This window comes from Triturus cristatus, chromosome 5_2 (genome assembly GCF_964204655.1).
Source record: "Triturus cristatus chromosome 5_2, aTriCri1.1, whole genome shotgun sequence".
Taxonomy (NCBI): Eukaryota; Metazoa; Chordata; class Amphibia; order Caudata; family Salamandridae; genus Triturus; species Triturus cristatus.
Genome location: NC_140588.1, coordinates 577,671,051 through 577,690,075, shown reverse-complemented (window position 1 = coordinate 577,690,075; position 19,025 = coordinate 577,671,051). Strand labels below are relative to the sequence as shown.

The following is a 19,025-nucleotide window of genomic DNA, read 5'->3' as shown; positions in this document are numbered from 1 at the left end:
AAGGTAATTGCTTATGACAAACACACTGTGTGACACCTAACTTTTCCCCACTCGTACTTTATGGGCAATCTATACAGTGGAGTTAGCTTAGTCACAATAAGGAAGTGAGCAAGGCAGGCTCACAAGAGCATCTCCTCCCTGGTGGTCTAGTGGCTAGGATTCGGAGCTTTCACCGCCGCGGCCCGGGTTCGATTCCCGGTCAGGGAAGATCCCTCTAAGACGTAGACGTGCGTAATTTGTCCACGCAGCTCAGCTTTTTTTAATCGAAGGTCCTTAAAAAGGCACCCCGACCTATAGACGAAAGCAGAGGAAAGGGGCTGGGTCCCCTGTGTCCCAGGTTGCTTTGCTCCCATTGCCCTCAGCCACCTTCATGCACACGCAGTCCCCCACCCAGTCAGGTGCTCTATGTGGGCGTAAAGTGCAGTACCAGCTCATCAGAAAGGTAAATTGCTGGAAAACCCGGCTGCGATGTATACATCTACTTTGGAGCACTCTTCTCCCTTGCACTCTTGAATCGGTCATTCGCAATGTATTCTTCCAGCAAGCTGAATAACGAGGTATGTGTGAGAAGGTGTACCAGCTGTCTTTGAGCTATCAGCGGCCACTAGGTGTCCCTCTTGTGATTTCCCGGGGATCCCGATTGTACAGGAATTCGTCGGTTCAGTGGCATGGGGGAGGGGATGGCCTGTGCTTGGAAGTGACAAACAGTCTGGTGGAATCATGAGTGTTTTTTCAAGTTCTGATTCATATTCGCTGTAGAATAAAATATGCTTTCAGCCCCCATGAGCTTTGTCACTAGGAGAGCAGTGTAGGAACTTTTGCTGTATGGCTGTGGGTTCCCTGGTGGTCTAGTGGTTAGGATTCGGCGCTCTCACCGCCGCGGCCCGGGTTCGATTCCCGGTCAGGAAACAGTCCTTCTTCTGCCCTTGAATGCTTTTCCTTCCCGCAGGTCAGGGCTTCTCAAAATGAATTTGCTTTTCTGACAAACAGTTTGCCTAGCATCCCGCAATCTGGCTCCTAATTTGATTTTCGCAAGGTTCCCTTTGAGTTGCTTTCCTCGGCGGGAGGAAAATCTCTTGTGCAAGGCTCTTGAGGAAGTGAGATTCTGTATTCCGAGGTGCGCTTCTTTTCGTAGGCTTCTGACCACATGGTGTGCGGCAGGAAGTCATCTTTGACAGGGCCGCAGGCTTTGTCTCCAAATGGCATCCCGGACCCACTGCAACCCACCTTTTTGCTGAAACGGAAGTCTGGTTCAGGGTAAGAAAAAGCTGAGCTGCACGTACCGAAAGCAGCAGAGCCCAGCGGCGGAGAGGGTGTGGCCAGGGCTGTCTGATTTGCATAGTGACCAGTGGCATCTTGGGAATGTACAGGCTTTGGAGCCTAACGGGTGCTGCAGGGGTCTGCCTGGCCGGAGAAATGTCTGTCTGGCGCTCCCCTCAGGACACACGTGTCTTCCGTTCGAGCATGGAGGGTGAGGGACATGGGTCACCCTCATATACAGGGGTGTGGGCATGGGCAGGATGGGGCGTGGGGGACCCGTCAGGGCATTGCCCGTTTGGAAGCCCGTTCGGAAGGCAAGAGGAGGCGGAGGCGGAGGCGGAGGCGGGAATCTCTGCTCAATTTTTTCCCGAGGCCTGGGGACAAGCCTTTGCACATTTGATCCTGCCGGGCCTGCATCAGCAGATCCTGCTCCGATGGCAAGGGAGAGCCTGCAGGTGTAAATCAAAGAAAGGGGAGAAATCCGCAAGAGGCGGGTTAACAAATTCCAGTGGCAGGCCCATGTTCCCCAGGAAGCAAGTACTTCCTCCTGCTCCCTTCAGTGGGAAAAGACATAGGAGGTGTATTTCTCTAAGCAGGGGCTCTGCGTAGGTGGCACTGCATTGCTTTGGGAAGCATCCATGCTAAGTGCAGAGTAGCAGCAGACCCCACAGCTGAGACGTGAATTGGGACTGTTAAGGAAGGGCACTGGGAGGGTGAGGAGGGCAGAGGAAAATGCTTTAAAAAAGCATCTGCAAGTTCCTACACACCCGCTGAAAACCCATACCAGGGATGGGGCTCGAACCCATGCGGACAACTGTCCATTGGATCTTAAGTCCAACGCCTTAACCACTCGGCCACCCTGGTGAGACCCTAGGCCCTGCCTTACTCAGCTCCCTTTTCATGCTGGCTGCTCCAGCGCAGGCTGTCCAGCAAGAGGTGATTGCAGAGTAAAAAGGCTTTTGCAGGAGGATAAAGGTAATTGCTTACGACAAACACACTGTGTGACACCTAACTTTTCCCCACTCGTACTTTATGGGCAATCTATACAGTGGAGTTAGCTTAGTCACAATAAGGAAGTGAGCAAGGCAGGCTCACAAGAGCATCTCCTCCCTGGTGGTCTAGTGGCTAGGATTCGGCGCTTTCACCGCCGCGGCCCGGGTTCGATTCCCGGTCAGGGAAGATCCCTCTAAGACGTAGACGTGCGTAATTTGTCCACGCAGCTCAGCTTTTTTTAATCGAAGGTCCTTAAAAAGGCACCCCGACCTATAGACGAAAGCAGAGGAAAGGGGCTGGGTCCCCTGTGTCCCAGGTTGCTTTGCTCCCATTGCCCTCAGCCACCTTCATGCGCACGCAGTCCCCCACCCAGTCAGGTGCTCTATGTGGGCGTAAAGTGCAGTACCAGCTCATCATAAAGGTAAATTGCTGGAAAACCCGGCTGCGATGTATACATCTACTTTGGAGCACTCTTCTCCCTTGCACTCTTGAATCGGTCATTCGCAATGTATTCTTCCAGCAAGCTGAATAACGAGGTAGGTGTGAGAAGGTGTACCAGCTGTCTTTGAGCTATCAGCGGCCACTAGGTGTCCCTCTTGTGATTTCCCGGGGATCCCGATTGTACAGGAATTCGTCGGTTCAGTGGCACGGGGGAGGGGATGGCCTGTGCTTGGAAGTGACAAACAGTCTGGTGGAATCATGAGTGTTTTTTCAAGTTCTGATTCATATTCGCTGTAGAATAAAATATGCTTTCAGCCCCCATGAGCTTTGTCACTAGGAGAGCAGTGTAGGAACTTTTGCTGTATGGCTGTGGGTTCCCTGGTGGTCTAGTGGTTAGGATTCGGCGCTCTCACCGCCGCGGCCCGGGTTCGATTCCCGGTCAGGAAACAGTCCTTCTTCTGCCCTTGAATGCTTTTCCTTCCCGCAGGTCAGGGCTTCTCAAAATGAATTTGCTTTTCTGACAAACAGTTTGCCTAGCATCCCGCAATCTGGCTCCTAATTTGATTTTCGCAAGGTTCCCTTTGAGTTGCTTTCCTCGGCGGGAGGAAAATCTCTTGTGCAAGGCTCTTGAGGAAGTGAGATTCTGTATTCCGAGGTGCGCTTCTTTTCGTAGGCTTCTGACCACATGGTGTGCGGCAGGAAGTCATCTTTGACAGGGCCGCAGGCTTTGTCTCCAAATGGCATCCCGGACCCACTGCAACCCACCTTTTTGCTGAAACGGAAGTCTGGTTCAGGGTAAGAAAAAGCTGAGCTGCACGTACCGAAAGCAGCAGAGCCCAGCGGCGGAGAGGGTGTGGCCAGGGCTGTCTGATTTGCATAGTGACCAGTGGCATCTTGGGAATGTACAGGCTTTGGAGCCTAACGGGTGCTGCAGGGGTCTGCCTGGCCGGAGAAATGCCTGTCTGGCGCTCCCCTCAGGACACACGTGTCTTCCGTTCGAGCATGGAGGGTGAGGGACATGGGTCCCCCTCATATACAGGGGTGTGGGCATGGGCAGGATGGGGCGTGGGGGACCCGTCAGGGCATTGCCCGTTTGGAAGCCCGTTCGGAAGGCAAGAGGAGGCGGAGGCGGAGGCGGGAATCTCTGCTCAATTTTTTCCCGAGGCCTGGGGACAAGCCTTTGCACATTTGATCCAGCCGGGCCTGCATCAGCAGATCCTGCTCCGATGGCAAGGGAGAGCCTGCAGGTGTAAATCAAAGAAAGGGGAGAAATCCGCAAGAGGCGGGTTAACAAATTCCAGTGGCAGGCCCATGTTCCCCAGGAAGCAAGTACTTCCTCCTGCTCCCTTCAGTGGGAAAAGACATAGGAGGTGTATTTCCCTAAGCAGGGGCTCTGCGTAGGTGGCACTGCATTGCTTTGGGAAGCATCCATGCTAAGTGCAGAGTAGCAGCAGACCCCACAGCTGAGACGTGAATTGGGACTGTTAAGGAAGGGCACTGGGAGGGTGAGGAGGGCAGAGGAAAATGCTTTAAAAAAGCATCTGCAAGTTCCTACACACCCGCTGAAAACCCATACCAGGGATGGGGCTCGAACCCATGCGGACAACTGTCCATTGGATCTTAAGTCCAACGCCTTAACCACTCGGCCACCCTGGTGAGACCCTAGGCCCTGCCTTACTCAGCTCCCTTTTCATGCTGGCTGCTCCAGCGCAGGCTGTCCAGCAAGAGGTGATTGCAGAGTAAAAAGGCTTTTGCAGGAGGATAAAGGTAATTGCTTATGACAAACACACTGTGTGACACCTAACTTTTCCCCACTCGTACTTTATGGGCAATCTATACAGTGGAGTTAGCTTAGTCACAATAAGGAAGTGAGCAAGGCAGGCTCACAAGAGCATCTCCTCCCTGGTGGTCTAGTGGCTAGGATTCGGCGCTTTCACCGCCGCGGCCCGGGTTCGATTCCCGGTCAGGGAAGATCCCTCTAAGACGTAGACGTGCGTAATTTGTCCACGCAGCTCAGCTTTTTTTAATCGAAGGTCCTTAAAAAGGCACCCCGACCTATAGACGAAAGCAGAGGAAAGGGGCTGGGTCCCCTGTGTCCCAGGTTGCTTTGCTCCCATTGCCCTCAGCCACCTTCATGCACACGCAGTCCCCCACCCAGTCAGGTGCTCTATGTGGGCGTAAAGTGCAGTACCAGCTCATCAGAAAGGTAAATTGCTGGAAAACCCGGCTGCGATGTATACATCTACTTTGGAGCACTCTTCTCCCTTGCACTCTTGAATCGGTCATTCGCAATGTATTCTTCCAGCAAGCTGAATAACGAGGTATGTGTGAGAAGGTGTACCAGCTGTCTTTGAGCTATCAGCGGCCACTAGGTGTCCCTCTTGTGATTTCCCGGGGATCCCGATTGTACAGGAATTCGTCGGTTCAGTGGCATGGGGGAGGGGATGGCCTGTGCTTGGAAGTGACAAACAGTCTGGTGGAATCATGAGTGTTTTTTCAAGTTCTGATTCATATTCGCTGTAGAATAAAATATGCTTTCAGCCCCCATGAGCTTTGTCACTAGGAGAGCAGTGTAGGAACTTTTGCTGTATGGCTGTGGGTTCCCTGGTGGTCTAGTGGTTAGGATTCGGCGCTCTCACCGCCGCGGCCCGGGTTCGATTCCCGGTCAGGAAACAGTCCTTCTTCTGCCCTTGAATGCTTTTCCTTCCCGCAGGTCAGGGCTTCTCAAAATGAATTTGCTTTTCTGACAAACAGTTTGCCTAGCATCCCGCAATCTGGCTCCTAATTTGATTTTCGCAAGGTTCCCTTTGAGTTGCTTTCCTCGGCGGGAGGAAAATCTCTTGTGCAAGGCTCTTGAGGAAGTGAGATTCTGTATTCCGAGGTGCGCTTCTTTTCGTAGGCTTCTGACCACATGGTGTGCGGCAGGAAGTCATCTTTGACAGGGCCGCAGGCTTTGTCTCCAAATGGCATCCCGGACCCACTGCAACCCACCTTTTTGCTGAAACGGAAGTCTGGTTCAGGGTAAGAAAAAGCTGAGCTGCACGTACCGAAAGCAGCAGAGCCCAGCGGCGGAGAGGGTGTGGCCAGGGCTGTCTGATTTGCATAGTGACCAGTGGCATCTTGGGAATGTACAGGCTTTGGAGCCTAACGGGTGCTGCAGGGGTCTGCCTGGCCGGAGAAATGTCTGTCTGGCGCTCCCCTCAGGACACACGTGTCTTCCGTTCGAGCATGGAGGGTGAGGGACATGGGTCACCCTCATATACAGGGGTGTGGGCATGGGCAGGATGGGGCGTGGGGGACCCGTCAGGGCATTGCCCGTTTGGAAGCCCGTTCGGAAGGCAAGAGGAGGCGGAGGCGGAGGCGGAGGCGGGAATCTCTGCTCAATTTTTTCCCGAGGCCTGGGGACAAGCCTTTGCACATTTGATCCTGCCGGGCCTGCATCAGCAGATCCTGCTCCGATGGCAAGGGAGAGCCTGCAGGTGTAAATCAAAGAAAGGGGAGAAATCCGCAAGAGGCGGGTTAACAAATTCCAGTGGCAGGCCCATGTTCCCCAGGAAGCAAGTACTTCCTCCTGCTCCCTTCAGTGGGAAAAGACATAGGAGGTGTATTTCTCTAAGCAGGGGCTCTGCGTAGGTGGCACTGCATTGCTTTGGGAAGCATCCATGCTAAGTGCAGAGTAGCAGCAGACCCCACAGCTGAGACGTGAATTGGGACTGTTAAGGAAGGGCACTGGGAGGGTGAGGAGGGCAGAGGAAAATGCTTTAAAAAAGCATCTGCAAGTTCCTACACACCCGCTGAAAACCCATACCAGGGATGGGGCTCGAACCCATGCGGACAACTGTCCATTGGATCTTAAGTCCAACGCCTTAACCACTCGGCCACCCTGGTGAGACCCTAGGCCCTGCCTTACTCAGCTTCCTTTTCATGCTGGCTGCTCCAGCGCAGGCTGTCCAGCAAGAGGTGATTGCAGAGTAAAAAGGCTTTTGCAGGAGGATAAAGGTAATTGCTTACGACAAACACACTGTGTGACACCTAACTTTTCCCCACTCGTACTTTATGGGCAATCTATACAGTGGAGTTAGCTTAGTCACAATAAGGAAGTGAGCAAGGCAGGCTCACAAGAGCATCTCCTCCCTGGTGGTCTAGTGGCTAGGATTCGGCGCTTTCACCGCCGCGGCCCGGGTTCGATTCCCGGTCAGGGAAGATCCCTCTAAGACGTAGACGTGCGTAATTTGTCCACGCAGCTCAGCTTTTTTTAATCGAAGGTCCTTAAAAAGGCACCCCGACCTATAGACGAAAGCAGAGGAAAGGGGCTGGGTCCCCTGTGTCCCAGGTTGCTTTGCTCCCATTGCCCTCAGCCACCTTCATGCGCACGCAGTCCCCCACCCAGTCAGGTGCTCTATGTGGGCGTAAAGTGCAGTACCAGCTCATCATAAAGGTAAATTGCTGGAAAACCCGGCTGCGATGTATACATCTACTTTGGAGCACTCTTCTCCCTTGCACTCTTGAATCGGTCATTCGCAATGTATTCTTCCAGCAAGCTGAATAACGAGGTAGGTGTGAGAAGGTGTACCAGCTGTCTTTGAGCTATCAGCGGCCACTAGGTGTCCCTCTTGTGATTTCCCGGGGATCCCGATTGTACAGGAATTCGTCGGTTCAGTGGCACGGGGGAGGGGATGGCCTGTGCTTGGAAGTGACAAACAGTCTGGTGGAATCATGAGTGTTTTTTCAAGTTCTGATTCATATTCGCTGTAGAATAAAATATGCTTTCAGCCCCCATGAGCTTTGTCACTAGGAGAGCAGTGTAGGAACTTTTGCTGTATGGCTGTGGGTTCCCTGGTGGTCTAGTGGTTAGGATTCGGCGCTCTCACCGCCGCGGCCCGGGTTCGATTCCCGGTCAGGAAACAGTCCTTCTTCTGCCCTTGAATGCTTTTCCTTCCCGCAGGTCAGGGCTTCTCAAAATGAATTTGCTTTTCTGACAAACAGTTTGCCTAGCATCCCGCAATCTGGCTCCTAATTTGATTTTCGCAAGGTTCCCTTTGAGTTGCTTTCCTCGGCGGGAGGAAAATCTCTTGTGCAAGGCTCTTGAGGAAGTGAGATTCTGTATTCCGAGGTGCGCTTCTTTTCGTAGGCTTCTGACCACATGGTGTGCGGCAGGAAGTCATCTTTGACAGGGCCGCAGGCTTTGTCTCCAAATGGCATCCCGGACCCACTGCAACCCACCTTTTTGCTGAAACGGAAGTCTGGTTCAGGGTAAGAAAAAGCTGAGCTGCACGTACCGAAAGCAGCAGAGCCCAGCGGCGGAGAGGGTGTGGCCAGGGCTGTCTGATTTGCATAGTGACCAGTGGCATCTTGGGAATGTACAGGCTTTGGAGCCTAACGGGTGCTGCAGGGGTCTGCCTGGCCGGAGAAATGCCTGTCTGGCGCTCCCCTCAGGACACACGTGTCTTCCGTTCGAGCATGGAGGGTGAGGGACATGGGTCACCCTCATATACAGGGGTGTGGGCATGGGCAGGATGGGGCGTGGGGGACCCGTCAGGGCATTGCCCGTTTGGAAGCCCGTTCGGAAGGCAAGAGGAGGCGGAGGCGGAGGCGGGAATCTCTGCTCAATTTTTTCCCGAGGCCTGGGGACAAGCCTTTGCACATTTGATCCAGCCGGGCCTGCATCAGCAGATCCTGCTCCGATGGCAAGGGAGAGCCTGCAGGTGTAAATCAAAGAAAGGGGAGAAATCCGCAAGAGGCGGGTTAACAAATTCCAGTGGCAGGCCCATGTTCCCCAGGAAGCAAGTACTTCCTCCTGCTCCCTTCAGTGGGAAAAGACATAGGAGGTGTATTTCCCTAAGCAGGGGCTCTGCGTAGGTGGCACTGCATTGCTTTGGGAAGCATCCATGCTAAGTGCAGAGTAGCAGCAGACCCCACAGCTGAGACGTGAATTGGGACTGTTAAGGAAGGGCACTGGGAGGGTGAGGAGGGCAGAGGAAAATGCTTTAAAAAAGCATCTGCAAGTTCCTACACACCCGCTGAAAACCCATACCAGGGATGGGGCTCGAACCCATGCGGACAACTGTCCATTGGATCTTAAGTCCAACGCCTTAACCACTCGGCCATCCTGGTGAGACCCTAGGCCCTGCCTTACTCAGCTCCCTTTTCATGCTGGCTGCTCCAGCGCAGGCTGTCCAGCAAGAGGTGATTGCAGAGTAAAAAGGCTTTTGCAGGAGGATAAAGGTAATTGCTTATGACAAACACACTGTGTGACACCTAACTTTTCCCCACTCGTACTTTATGGGCAATCTATACAGTGGAGTTAGCTTAGTCACAATAAGGAAGTGAGCAAGGCAGGCTCACAAGAGCATCTCCTCCCTGGTGGTCTAGTGGCTAGGATTCGGCGCTTTCACCGCCGCGGCCCGGGTTCGATTCCCGGTCAGGGAAGATCCCTCTAAGACGTAGACGTGCGTAATTTGTCCACGCAGCTCAGCTTTTTTTAATCGAAGGTCCTTAAAAAGGCACCCCGACCTATAGACGAAAGCAGAGGAAAGGGGCTGGGTCCCCTGTGTCCCAGGTTGCTTTGCTCCCATTGCCCTCAGCCACCTTCATGCACACGCAGTCCCCCACCCAGTCAGGTGCTCTATGTGGGCGTAAAGTGCAGTACCAGCTCATCAGAAAGGTAAATTGCTGGAAAACCCGGCTGCGATGTATACATCTACTTTGGAGCACTCTTCTCCCTTGCACTCTTGAATCGGTCATTCGCAATGTATTCTTCCAGCAAGCTGAATAACGAGGTATGTGTGAGAAGGTGTACCAGCTGTCTTTGAGCTATCAGCGGCCACTAGGTGTCCCTCTTGTGATTTCCCGGGGATCCCGATTGTACAGGAATTCGTCGGTTCAGTGGCATGGGGGAGGGGATGGCCTGTGCTTGGAAGTGACAAACAGTCTGGTGGAATCATGAGTGTTTTTTCAAGTTCTGATTCATATTCGCTGTAGAATAAAATATGCTTTCAGCCCCCATGAGCTTTGTCACTAGGAGAGCAGTGTAGGAACTTTTGCTGTATGGCTGTGGGTTCCCTGGTGGTCTAGTGGTTAGGATTCGGCGCTCTCACCGCCGCGGCCCGGGTTCGATTCCCGGTCAGGAAACAGTCCTTCTTCTGCCCTTGAATGCTTTTCCTTCCCGCAGGTCAGGGCTTCTCAAAATGAATTTGCTTTTCTGACAAACAGTTTGCCTAGCATCCCGCAATCTGGCTCCTAATTTGATTTTCGCAAGGTTCCCTTTGAGTTGCTTTCCTCGGCGGGAGGAAAATCTCTTGTGCAAGGCTCTTGAGGAAGTGAGATTCTGTATTCCGAGGTGCGCTTCTTTTCGTAGGCTTCTGACCACATGGTGTGCGGCAGGAAGTCATCTTTGACAGGGCCGCAGGCTTTGTCTCCAAATGGCATCCCGGACCCACTGCAACCCACCTTTTTGCTGAAACGGAAGTCTGGTTCAGGGTAAGAAAAAGCTGAGCTGCACGTACCGAAAGCAGCAGAGCCCAGCGGCGGAGAGGGTGTGGCCAGGGCTGTCTGATTTGCATAGTGACCAGTGGCATCTTGGGAATGTACAGGCTTTGGAGCCTAACGGGTGCTGCAGGGGTCTGCCTGGCCGGAGAAATGTCTGTCTGGCGCTCCCCTCAGGACACACGTGTCTTCCGTTCGAGCATGGAGGGTGAGGGACATGGGTCACCCTCATATACAGGGGTGTGGGCATGGGCAGGATGGGGCGTGGGGGACCCGTCAGGGCATTGCCCGTTTGGAAGCCCGTTCGGAAGGCAAGAGGAGGCGGAGGCGGAGGCGGAGGCGGGAATCTCTGCTCAATTTTTTCCCGAGGCCTGGGGACAAGCCTTTGCACATTTGATCCTGCCGGGCCTGCATCAGCAGATCCTGCTCCGATGGCAAGGGAGAGCCTGCAGGTGTAAATCAAAGAAAGGGGAGAAATCCGCAAGAGGCGGGTTAACAAATTCCAGTGGCAGGCCCATGTTCCCCAGGAAGCAAGTACTTCCTCCTGCTCCCTTCAGTGGGAAAAGACATAGGAGGTGTATTTCTCTAAGCAGGGGCTCTGCGTAGGTGGCACTGCATTGCTTTGGGAAGCATCCATGCTAAGTGCAGAGTAGCAGCAGACCCCACAGCTGAGACGTGAATTGGGACTGTTAAGGAAGGGCACTGGGAGGGTGAGGAGGGCAGAGGAAAATGCTTTAAAAAAGCATCTGCAAGTTCCTACACACCCGCTGAAAACCCATACCAGGGATGGGGCTCGAACCCATGCGGACAACTGTCCATTGGATCTTAAGTCCAACGCCTTAACCACTCGGCCACCCTGGTGAGACCCTAGGCCCTGCCTTACTCAGCTTCCTTTTCATGCTGGCTGCTCCAGCGCAGGCTGTCCAGCAAGAGGTGATTGCAGAGTAAAAAGGCTTTTGCAGGAGGATAAAGGTAATTGCTTACGACAAACACACTGTGTGACACCTAACTTTTCCCCACTCGTACTTTATGGGCAATCTATACAGTGGAGTTAGCTTAGTCACAATAAGGAAGTGAGCAAGGCAGGCTCACAAGAGCATCTCCTCCCTGGTGGTCTAGTGGCTAGGATTCGGCGCTTTCACCGCCGCGGCCCGGGTTCGATTCCCGGTCAGGGAAGATCCCTCTAAGACGTAGACGTGCGTAATTTGTCCACGCAGCTCAGCTTTTTTTAATCGAAGGTCCTTAAAAAGGCACCCCGACCTATAGACGAAAGCAGAGGAAAGGGGCTGGGTCCCCTGTGTCCCAGGTTGCTTTGCTCCCATTGCCCTCAGCCACCTTCATGCGCACGCAGTCCCCCACCCAGTCAGGTGCTCTATGTGGGCGTAAAGTGCAGTACCAGCTCATCATAAAGGTAAATTGCTGGAAAACCCGGCTGCGATGTATACATCTACTTTGGAGCACTCTTCTCCCTTGCACTCTTGAATCGGTCATTCGCAATGTATTCTTCCAGCAAGCTGAATAACGAGGTAGGTGTGAGAAGGTGTACCAGCTGTCTTTGAGCTATCAGCGGCCACTAGGTGTCCCTCTTGTGATTTCCCGGGGATCCCGATTGTACAGGAATTCGTCGGTTCAGTGGCACGGGGGAGGGGATGGCCTGTGCTTGGAAGTGACAAACAGTCTGGTGGAATCATGAGTGTTTTTTCAAGTTCTGATTCATATTCGCTGTAGAATAAAATATGCTTTCAGCCCCCATGAGCTTTGTCACTAGGAGAGCAGTGTAGGAACTTTTGCTGTATGGCTGTGGGTTCCCTGGTGGTCTAGTGGTTAGGATTCGGCGCTCTCACCGCCGCGGCCCGGGTTCGATTCCCGGTCAGGAAACAGTCCTTCTTCTGCCCTTGAATGCTTTTCCTTCCCGCAGGTCAGGGCTTCTCAAAATGAATTTGCTTTTCTGACAAACAGTTTGCCTAGCATCCCGCAATCTGGCTCCTAATTTGATTTTCACAAGGTTCCCTTTGAGTTGCTTTCCTCGGCGGGAGGAAAATCTCTTGTGCAAGGCTCTTGAGGAAGTGAGATTCTGTATTCCGAGGTGCGCTTCTTTTCGTAGGCTTCTGACCACATGGTGTGCGGCAGGAAGTCATCTTTGACAGGGCCGCAGGCTTTGTCTCCAAATGGCATCCCGGACCCACTGCAACCCACCTTTTTGCTGAAACGGAAGTCTGGTTCAGGGTAAGAAAAAGCTGAGCTGCACGTACCGAAAGCAGCAGAGCCCAGCGGCGGAGAGGGTGTGGCCAGGGCTGTCTGATTTGCATAGTGACCAGTGGCATCTTGGGAATGTACAGGCTTTGGAGCCTAACGGGTGCTGCAGGGGTCTGCCTGGCCGGAGAAATGCCTGTCTGGCGCTCCCCTCAGGACACACGTGTCTTCCGTTCGAGCATGGAGGGTGAGGGACATGGGTCACCCTCATATACAGGGGTGTGGGCATGGGCAGGATGGGGCGTGGGGGACCCGTCAGGGCATTGCCCGTTTGGAAGCCCGTTCGGAAGGCAAGAGGAGGCGGAGGCGGAGGCGGGAATCTCTGCTCAATTTTTTCCCGAGGCCTGGGGACAAGCCTTTGCACATTTGATCCAGCCGGGCCTGCATCAGCAGATCCTGCTCCGATGGCAAGGGAGAGCCTGCAGGTGTAAATCAAAGAAAGGGGAGAAATCCGCAAGAGGCGGGTTAACAAATTCCAGTGGCAGGCCCATGTTCCCCAGGAAGCAAGTACTTCCTCCTGCTCCCTTCAGTGGGAAAAGACATAGGAGGTGTATTTCCCTAAGCAGGGGCTCTGCGTAGGTGGCACTGCATTGCTTTGGGAAGCATCCATGCTAAGTGCAGAGTAGCAGCAGACCCCACAGCTGAGACGTGAATTGGGACTGTTAAGGAAGGGCACTGGGAGGGTGAGGAGGGCAGAGGAAAATGCTTTAAAAAAGCATCTGCAAGTTCCTACACACCCGCTGAAAACCCATACCAGGGATGGGGCTCGAACCCATGCGGACAACTGTCCATTGGATCTTAAGTCCAACGCCTTAACCACTCGGCCACCCTGGTGAGACCCTAGGCCCTGCCTTACTCAGCTCCCTTTTCATGCTGGCTGCTCCAGCGCAGGCTGTCCAGCAAGAGGTGATTGCAGAGTAAAAAGGCTTTTGCAGGAGGATAAAGGTAATTGCTTATGACAAACACACTGTGTGACACCTAACTTTTCCCCACTCGTACTTTATGGGCAATCTATACAGTGGAGTTAGCTTAGTCACAATAAGGAAGTGAGCAAGGCAGGCTCACAAGAGCATCTCCTCCCTGGTGGTCTAGTGGCTAGGATTCGGCGCTTTCACCGCCGCGGCCCGGGTTCGATTCCCGGTCAGGGAAGATCCCTCTAAGACGTAGACGTGCGTAATTTGTCCACGCAGCTCAGCTTTTTTTAATCGAAGGTCCTTAAAAAGGCACCCCGACCTATAGACGAAAGCAGAGGAAAGGGGCTGGGTCCCCTGTGTCCCAGGTTGCTTTGCTCCCATTGCCCTCAGCCACCTTCATGCACACGCAGTCCCCCACCCAGTCAGGTGCTCTATGTGGGCGTAAAGTGCAGTACCAGCTCATCAGAAAGGTAAATTGCTGGAAAACCCGGCTGCGATGTATACATCTACTTTGGAGCACTCTTCTCCCTTGCACTCTTGAATCAGTCATTCGCAATGTATTCTTCCAGCAAGCTGAATAACGAGGTATGTGTGAGAAGGTGTACCAGCTGTCTTTGAGCTATCAGCGGCCACTAGGTGTCCCTCTTGTGATTTCCCGGGGATCCCGATTGTACAGGAATTCGTCGGTTCAGTGGCATGGGGGAGGGGATGGCCTGTGCTTGGAAGTGACAAACAGTCTGGTGGAATCATGAGTGTTTTTTCAAGTTCTGATTCATATTCGCTGTAGAATAAAATATGCTTTCGGCCCCCATGAGCTTTGTCACTAGGAGAGCAGTGTAGGAACTTTTGCTGTATGGCTGTGGGTTCCCTGGTGGTCTAGTGGTTAGGATTCGGCGCTCTCACCGCCGCGGCCCGGGTTCGATTCCCGGTCAGGAAACAGTCCTTCTTCTGCCCTTGAATGCTTTTCCTTCCCGCAGGTCAGGGCTTCTCAAAATGAATTTGCTTTTCTGACAAACAGTTTGCCTAGCATCCCGCAATCTGGCTCCTAATTTGATTTTCGCAAGGTTCCCTTTGAGTTGCTTTCCTCGGCGGGAGGAAAATCTCTTGTGCAAGGCTCTTGAGGAAGTGAGATTCTGTATTCCGAGGTGCGCTTCTTTTCGTAGGCTTCTGACCACATGGTGTGCGGCAGGAAGTCATCTTTGACAGGGCCGCAGGCTTTGTCTCCAAATGGCATCCCGGACCCACTGCAACCCACCTTTTTGCTGAAACGGAAGTCTGGTTCAGGGTAAGAAAAAGCTGAGCTGCACGTACCGAAAGCAGCAGAGCCCAGCGGCGGAGAGGGTGTGGCCAGGGCTGTCTGATTTGCATAGTGACGAGTGGCATCTTGGGAATGTACAGGCTTTGGAGCCTAACGGGTGCTGCAGGGGTCTGCCTGGCCGGAGAAATGCCTGTCTGGCGCTCCCCTCAGGACACACGTGTCTTCCGTTCGAGCATGGAGGGTGAGGGACATGGGTCACCCTCATATACAGGGGTGTGGGCATGGGCAGGATGGGGCGTGGGGGACCCGTCAGGGCATTGCCCGTTTGGAAGCCCGTTCGGAAGGCAAGAGGAGGCGGAGGCGGAGGCGGGAATCTCTGCTCAATTTTTTCCCGAGGCCTGGGGACAAGCCTTTGCACATTTGATCCTGCCGGGCCTGCATCAGCAGATCCTGCTCCGATGGCAAGGGAGAGCCTGCAGGTGTAAATCAAAGAAAGGGGAGAAATCCGCAAGAGGCGGGTTAACAAATTCCAGTGGCAGGCCCATGTTCCCCAGGAAGCAAGTACTTCCTCCTGCTCCCTTCAGTGGGAAAAGACATAGGAGGTGTATTTCTCTAAGCAGGGGCTCTGCGTAGGTGGCACTGCATTGCTTTGGGAAGCATCCATGCTAAGTGCAGAGTAGCAGCAGACCCCACAGCTGAGACGTGAATTGGGACTGTTAAGGAAGGGCACTGGGAGGGTGAGGAGGGCAGAGGAAAATGCTTTAAAAAAGCATCTGCAAGTTCCTACACACCCGCTGAAAACCCATACCAGGGATGGGGCTCGAACCCATGCGGACAACTGTCCATTGGATCTTAAGTCCAACGCCTTAACCACTCGGCCACCCTGGTGAGACCCTAGGCCCTGCCTTACTCAGCTCCCTTTTCATGCTGGCTGCTCCAGCGCAGGCTGTCCAGCAAGAGGTGATTGCAGAGTAAAAAGGCTTTTGCAGGAGGATAAAGGTAATTGCTTACGACAAACACACTGTGTGACACCTAACTTTTCCCCACTCGTACTTTATGGGCAATCTATACAGTGGAGTTAGCTTAGTCACAATAAGGAAGTGAGCAAGGCAGGCTCACAAGAGCATCTCCTCCCTGGTGGTCTAGTGGCTAGGATTCGGCGCTTTCACCGCCGCGGCCCGGGTTCGATTCCCGGTCAGGGAAGATCCCTCTAAGACGTAGACGTGCGTAATTTGTCCACGCAGCTCAGCTTTTTTTAATCGAAGGTCCTTAAAAAGGCACCCCGACCTATAGACGAAAGCAGAGGAAAGGGGCTGGGTCCCCTGTGTCCCAGGTTGCTTTGCTCCCATTGCCCTCAGCCACCTTCATGCGCACGCAGTCCCCCACCCAGTCAGGTGCTCTATGTGGGCGTAAAGTGCAGTACCAGCTCATCATAAAGGTAAATTGCTGGAAAACCCGGCTGCGATGTATACATCTACTTTGGAGCACTCTTCTCCCTTGCACTCTTGAATCGGTCATTCGCAATGTATTCTTCCAGCAAGCTGAATAACGAGGTAGGTGTGAGAAGGTGTACCAGCTGTCTTTGAGCTATCAGCGGCCACTAGGTGTCCCTCTTGTGATTTCCCGGGGATCCCGATTGTACAGGAATTCGTCGGTTCAGTGGCACGGGGGAGGGGATGGCCTGTGCTTGGAAGTGACAAACAGTCTGGTGGAATCATGAGTGTTTTTTCAAGTTCTGATTCATATTCGCTGTAGAATAAAATATGCTTTCAGCCCCCATGAGCTTTGTCACTAGGAGAGCAGTGTAGGAACTTTTGCTGTATGGCTGTGGGTTCCCTGGTGGTCTAGTGGTTAGGATTCGGCGCTCTCACCGCCGCGGCCCGGGTTCGATTCCCGGTCAGGAAACAGTCCTTCTTCTGCCCTTGAATGCTTTTCCTTCCCGCAGGTCAGGGCTTCTCAAAATGAATTTGCTTTTCTGACAAACAGTTTGCCTAGCATCCCGCAATCTGGCTCCTAATTTGATTTTCGCAAGGTTCCCTTTGAGTTGCTTTCCTCGGCGGGAGGAAAATCTCTTGTGCAAGGCTCTTGAGGAAGTGAGATTCTGTATTCCGAGGTGCGCTTCTTTTCGTAGGCTTCTGACCACATGGTGTGCGGCAGGAAGTCATCTTTGACAGGGCCGCAGGCTTTGTCTCCAAATGGCATCCCGGACCCACTGCAACCCACCTTTTTGCTGAAACGGAAGTCTGGTTCAGGGTAAGAAAAAGCTGAGCTGCACGTACCGAAAGCAGCAGAGCCCAGCGGCGGAGAGGGTGTGGCCAGGGCTGTCTGATTTGCATAGTGACCAGTGGCATCTTGGGAATGTACAGGCTTTGGAGCCTAACGGGTGCTGCAGGGGTCTGCCTGGCCGGAGAAATGCCTGTCTGGCGCTCCCCTCAGGACACACGTGTCTTCCGTTCGAGCATGGAGGGTGAGGGACATGGGTCACCCTCATATACAGGGGTGTGGGCATGGGCAGGATGGGGCGTGGGGGACCCGTCAGGGCATTGCCCGTTTGGAAGCCCGTTCGGAAGGCAAGAGGAGGCGGAGGCGGAGGCGGGAATCTCTGCTCAATTTTTTCCCGAGGCCTGGGGACAAGCCTTTGCACATTTGATCCAGCCGGGCCTGCATCAGCAGATCCTGCTCCGATGGCAAGGGAGAGCCTGCAGGTGTAAATCAAAGAAAGGGGAGAAATCCGCAAGAGGCGGGTTAACAAATTCCAGTGGCAGGCCCATGTTCCCCAGGAAGCAAGTACTTCCTCCTGCTCCCTTCAGTGGGAAAAGACATAGGAGGTGTATTTCCCTAAGCAGGGGCTCTGCGTAGGTGGCACTGCATTGCTTTGGGAAGCATCCATGCTAAGTGCAGAGTAGCAGCAGACCCCACAGCTGAGACGTGAATTGGGACTGTTAAGGAAGGGCACTGGGAGGGTGAGGAGGGCAGAGGAAAATGCTTTAAAAAAGCATCTGCAAGTTCCTACACACCCGCTGAAAACCCATACCAGGGATGGGGCTCGAACCCATGCGGACAACTGTCCATTGGATCTTAAGTCCAACGCCTTAACCACTCGGCCACCCTGGTGAGACCCTAGGCCCTGCCTTACTCAGCTCCCTTTTCATGCTGGCTGCTCCAGCGCAGGCTGTCCAGCAAGAGGTGATTGCAGAGTAAAAAGGCTTTTGCAGGAGGATAAAGGTAATTGCTTATGACAAACACACTGTGTGACACCTAACTTTTCCCCACTCGTACTTTATGGGCAATCTATACAGTGGAGTTAGCTTAGTCACAATAAGGAAGTGAGCAAGGCAGGCTCACAAGAGCATCTCCTCCCTGGTGGTCTAGTGGCTAGGATTCGGCGCTTTCACCGCCGCGGCCCGGGTTCGATTCCCGGTCAGGGAAGATCCCTCTAAGACGTAGACGTGCGTAATTTGTCCACGCAGCTCAGCTTTTTTTAATCGAAGGTCCTTAAAAAGGCACCCCGACCTATAGACGAAAGCAGAGGAAAGGGGCTGGGTCCCCTGTGTCCCAGGTTGCTTTGCTCCCATTGCCCTCAGCCACCTTCATGCACACGCAGTCCCCCACCCAGTCAGGTGCTCTATGTGGGCGTAAAGTGCAGTACCAGCTCATCAGAAAGGTAAATTGCTGGAAAACCCGGCTGCGATGTATACATCTACTTTGGAGCACTCTTCTCCCTTGCACTCTTGAATCAGTCATTCGCAATGTATTCTTCCAGCAAGCTGAATAACGAGGTATGTGTGAGAAGGTGTACCAGCTGTCTTTGAGCTATCAGCGGCCACTAGGTGTCCCTCTTGTGATTTCCCGGGGATCCCGATTGTACAGGAATTCGTCGGTTCAGTGGCATGGGGGAGGGGATGGCCTGTGCTTGGAAGTGACAAACAGTCTGGTGGAATCATGAGTGTTTTTTCAAGTTCTGATTCATATTCGCTGTAGAATAAAATATGCTTTCGGCCCCCATGAGCTTTGTCACTAGGAGAGCAGTGTAGGAACTTTTGCTGTATGGCTGTGGGTTCCCTGGTGGTCTAGTGGTTAGGATTCGGCGCTCTCACCGCCGCGGCCCGGGTTCGATTCCCGGTCAGGAAACAGTCCTTCTTCTGCCCTTGAATGCTTTTCCTTCCCGCAGGTCAGGGCTTCTCAAAATGAATTTGCTTTTCTGACAAACAGTTTGCCTAGCATCCCGCAATCTGGCTCCTAATTTGATTTTCGCAAGGTTCCCTTTGAGTTGCTTTCCTCGGCGGGAGGAAAATCTCTTGTGCAAGGCTCTTGAGGAAGTGAGATTCTGTATTCCGAGGTGCGCTTCTTTTCGTAGGCTTCTGACCACATGGTGTGCGGCAGGAAGTCATCTTTGACAGGGCCGCAGGCTTTGTCTCCAA

General features: G+C 53.3%; 15 non-coding genes across 15 annotated transcripts; 8 read left to right on the top strand and 7 right to left on the bottom strand.

Moving 5' to 3' along the window:
* Window positions 1-2,041: 2,041 nt before the first annotated feature.
* On the bottom strand, window positions 2,042-2,124 carry TRNAL-UAA (transfer RNA leucine (anticodon UAA)). The gene has a single exon. It is a non-coding gene; the product is annotated as a tRNA-Leu (tRNA).
* A 243-nt stretch (window positions 2,125-2,367) lies between these two features.
* TRNAE-UUC (transfer RNA glutamic acid (anticodon UUC)) lies at window positions 2,368-2,439 on the top strand. Its single transcript has one exon. It is a non-coding gene; the product is annotated as a tRNA-Glu (tRNA).
* Window positions 2,440-4,267: 1,828 nt separating this feature from the next.
* TRNAL-UAA (transfer RNA leucine (anticodon UAA)) lies at window positions 4,268-4,350 on the bottom strand. Its single transcript has one exon. It is a non-coding gene; the product is annotated as a tRNA-Leu (tRNA).
* Window positions 4,351-4,593: 243 nt separating this feature from the next.
* TRNAE-UUC (transfer RNA glutamic acid (anticodon UUC)) lies at window positions 4,594-4,665 on the top strand. The gene has a single exon. It is a non-coding gene; the product is annotated as a tRNA-Glu (tRNA).
* A 1,834-nt stretch (window positions 4,666-6,499) lies between these two features.
* Window positions 6,500-6,582, bottom strand: TRNAL-UAA (transfer RNA leucine (anticodon UAA)). Its single transcript has one exon. It is a non-coding gene; the product is annotated as a tRNA-Leu (tRNA).
* A 243-nt stretch (window positions 6,583-6,825) lies between these two features.
* TRNAE-UUC (transfer RNA glutamic acid (anticodon UUC)) lies at window positions 6,826-6,897 on the top strand. Its single transcript has one exon. It is a non-coding gene; the product is annotated as a tRNA-Glu (tRNA).
* A 2,154-nt stretch (window positions 6,898-9,051) lies between these two features.
* TRNAE-UUC (transfer RNA glutamic acid (anticodon UUC)) lies at window positions 9,052-9,123 on the top strand. The gene has a single exon. It is a non-coding gene; the product is annotated as a tRNA-Glu (tRNA).
* Window positions 9,124-10,957: 1,834 nt separating this feature from the next.
* On the bottom strand, window positions 10,958-11,040 carry TRNAL-UAA (transfer RNA leucine (anticodon UAA)). The gene has a single exon. It is a non-coding gene; the product is annotated as a tRNA-Leu (tRNA).
* A 243-nt stretch (window positions 11,041-11,283) lies between these two features.
* On the top strand, window positions 11,284-11,355 carry TRNAE-UUC (transfer RNA glutamic acid (anticodon UUC)). The gene has a single exon. It is a non-coding gene; the product is annotated as a tRNA-Glu (tRNA).
* Window positions 11,356-13,183: 1,828 nt separating this feature from the next.
* Window positions 13,184-13,266, bottom strand: TRNAL-UAA (transfer RNA leucine (anticodon UAA)). Its single transcript has one exon. It is a non-coding gene; the product is annotated as a tRNA-Leu (tRNA).
* Window positions 13,267-13,509: 243 nt separating this feature from the next.
* Window positions 13,510-13,581, top strand: TRNAE-UUC (transfer RNA glutamic acid (anticodon UUC)). The gene has a single exon. It is a non-coding gene; the product is annotated as a tRNA-Glu (tRNA).
* Window positions 13,582-15,409: 1,828 nt separating this feature from the next.
* On the bottom strand, window positions 15,410-15,492 carry TRNAL-UAA (transfer RNA leucine (anticodon UAA)). Its single transcript has one exon. It is a non-coding gene; the product is annotated as a tRNA-Leu (tRNA).
* A 243-nt stretch (window positions 15,493-15,735) lies between these two features.
* Window positions 15,736-15,807, top strand: TRNAE-UUC (transfer RNA glutamic acid (anticodon UUC)). Its single transcript has one exon. It is a non-coding gene; the product is annotated as a tRNA-Glu (tRNA).
* A 1,828-nt stretch (window positions 15,808-17,635) lies between these two features.
* Window positions 17,636-17,718, bottom strand: TRNAL-UAA (transfer RNA leucine (anticodon UAA)). Its single transcript has one exon. It is a non-coding gene; the product is annotated as a tRNA-Leu (tRNA).
* Window positions 17,719-17,961: 243 nt separating this feature from the next.
* On the top strand, window positions 17,962-18,033 carry TRNAE-UUC (transfer RNA glutamic acid (anticodon UUC)). Its single transcript has one exon. It is a non-coding gene; the product is annotated as a tRNA-Glu (tRNA).
* Window positions 18,034-19,025: the final 992 nt, after the last annotated feature.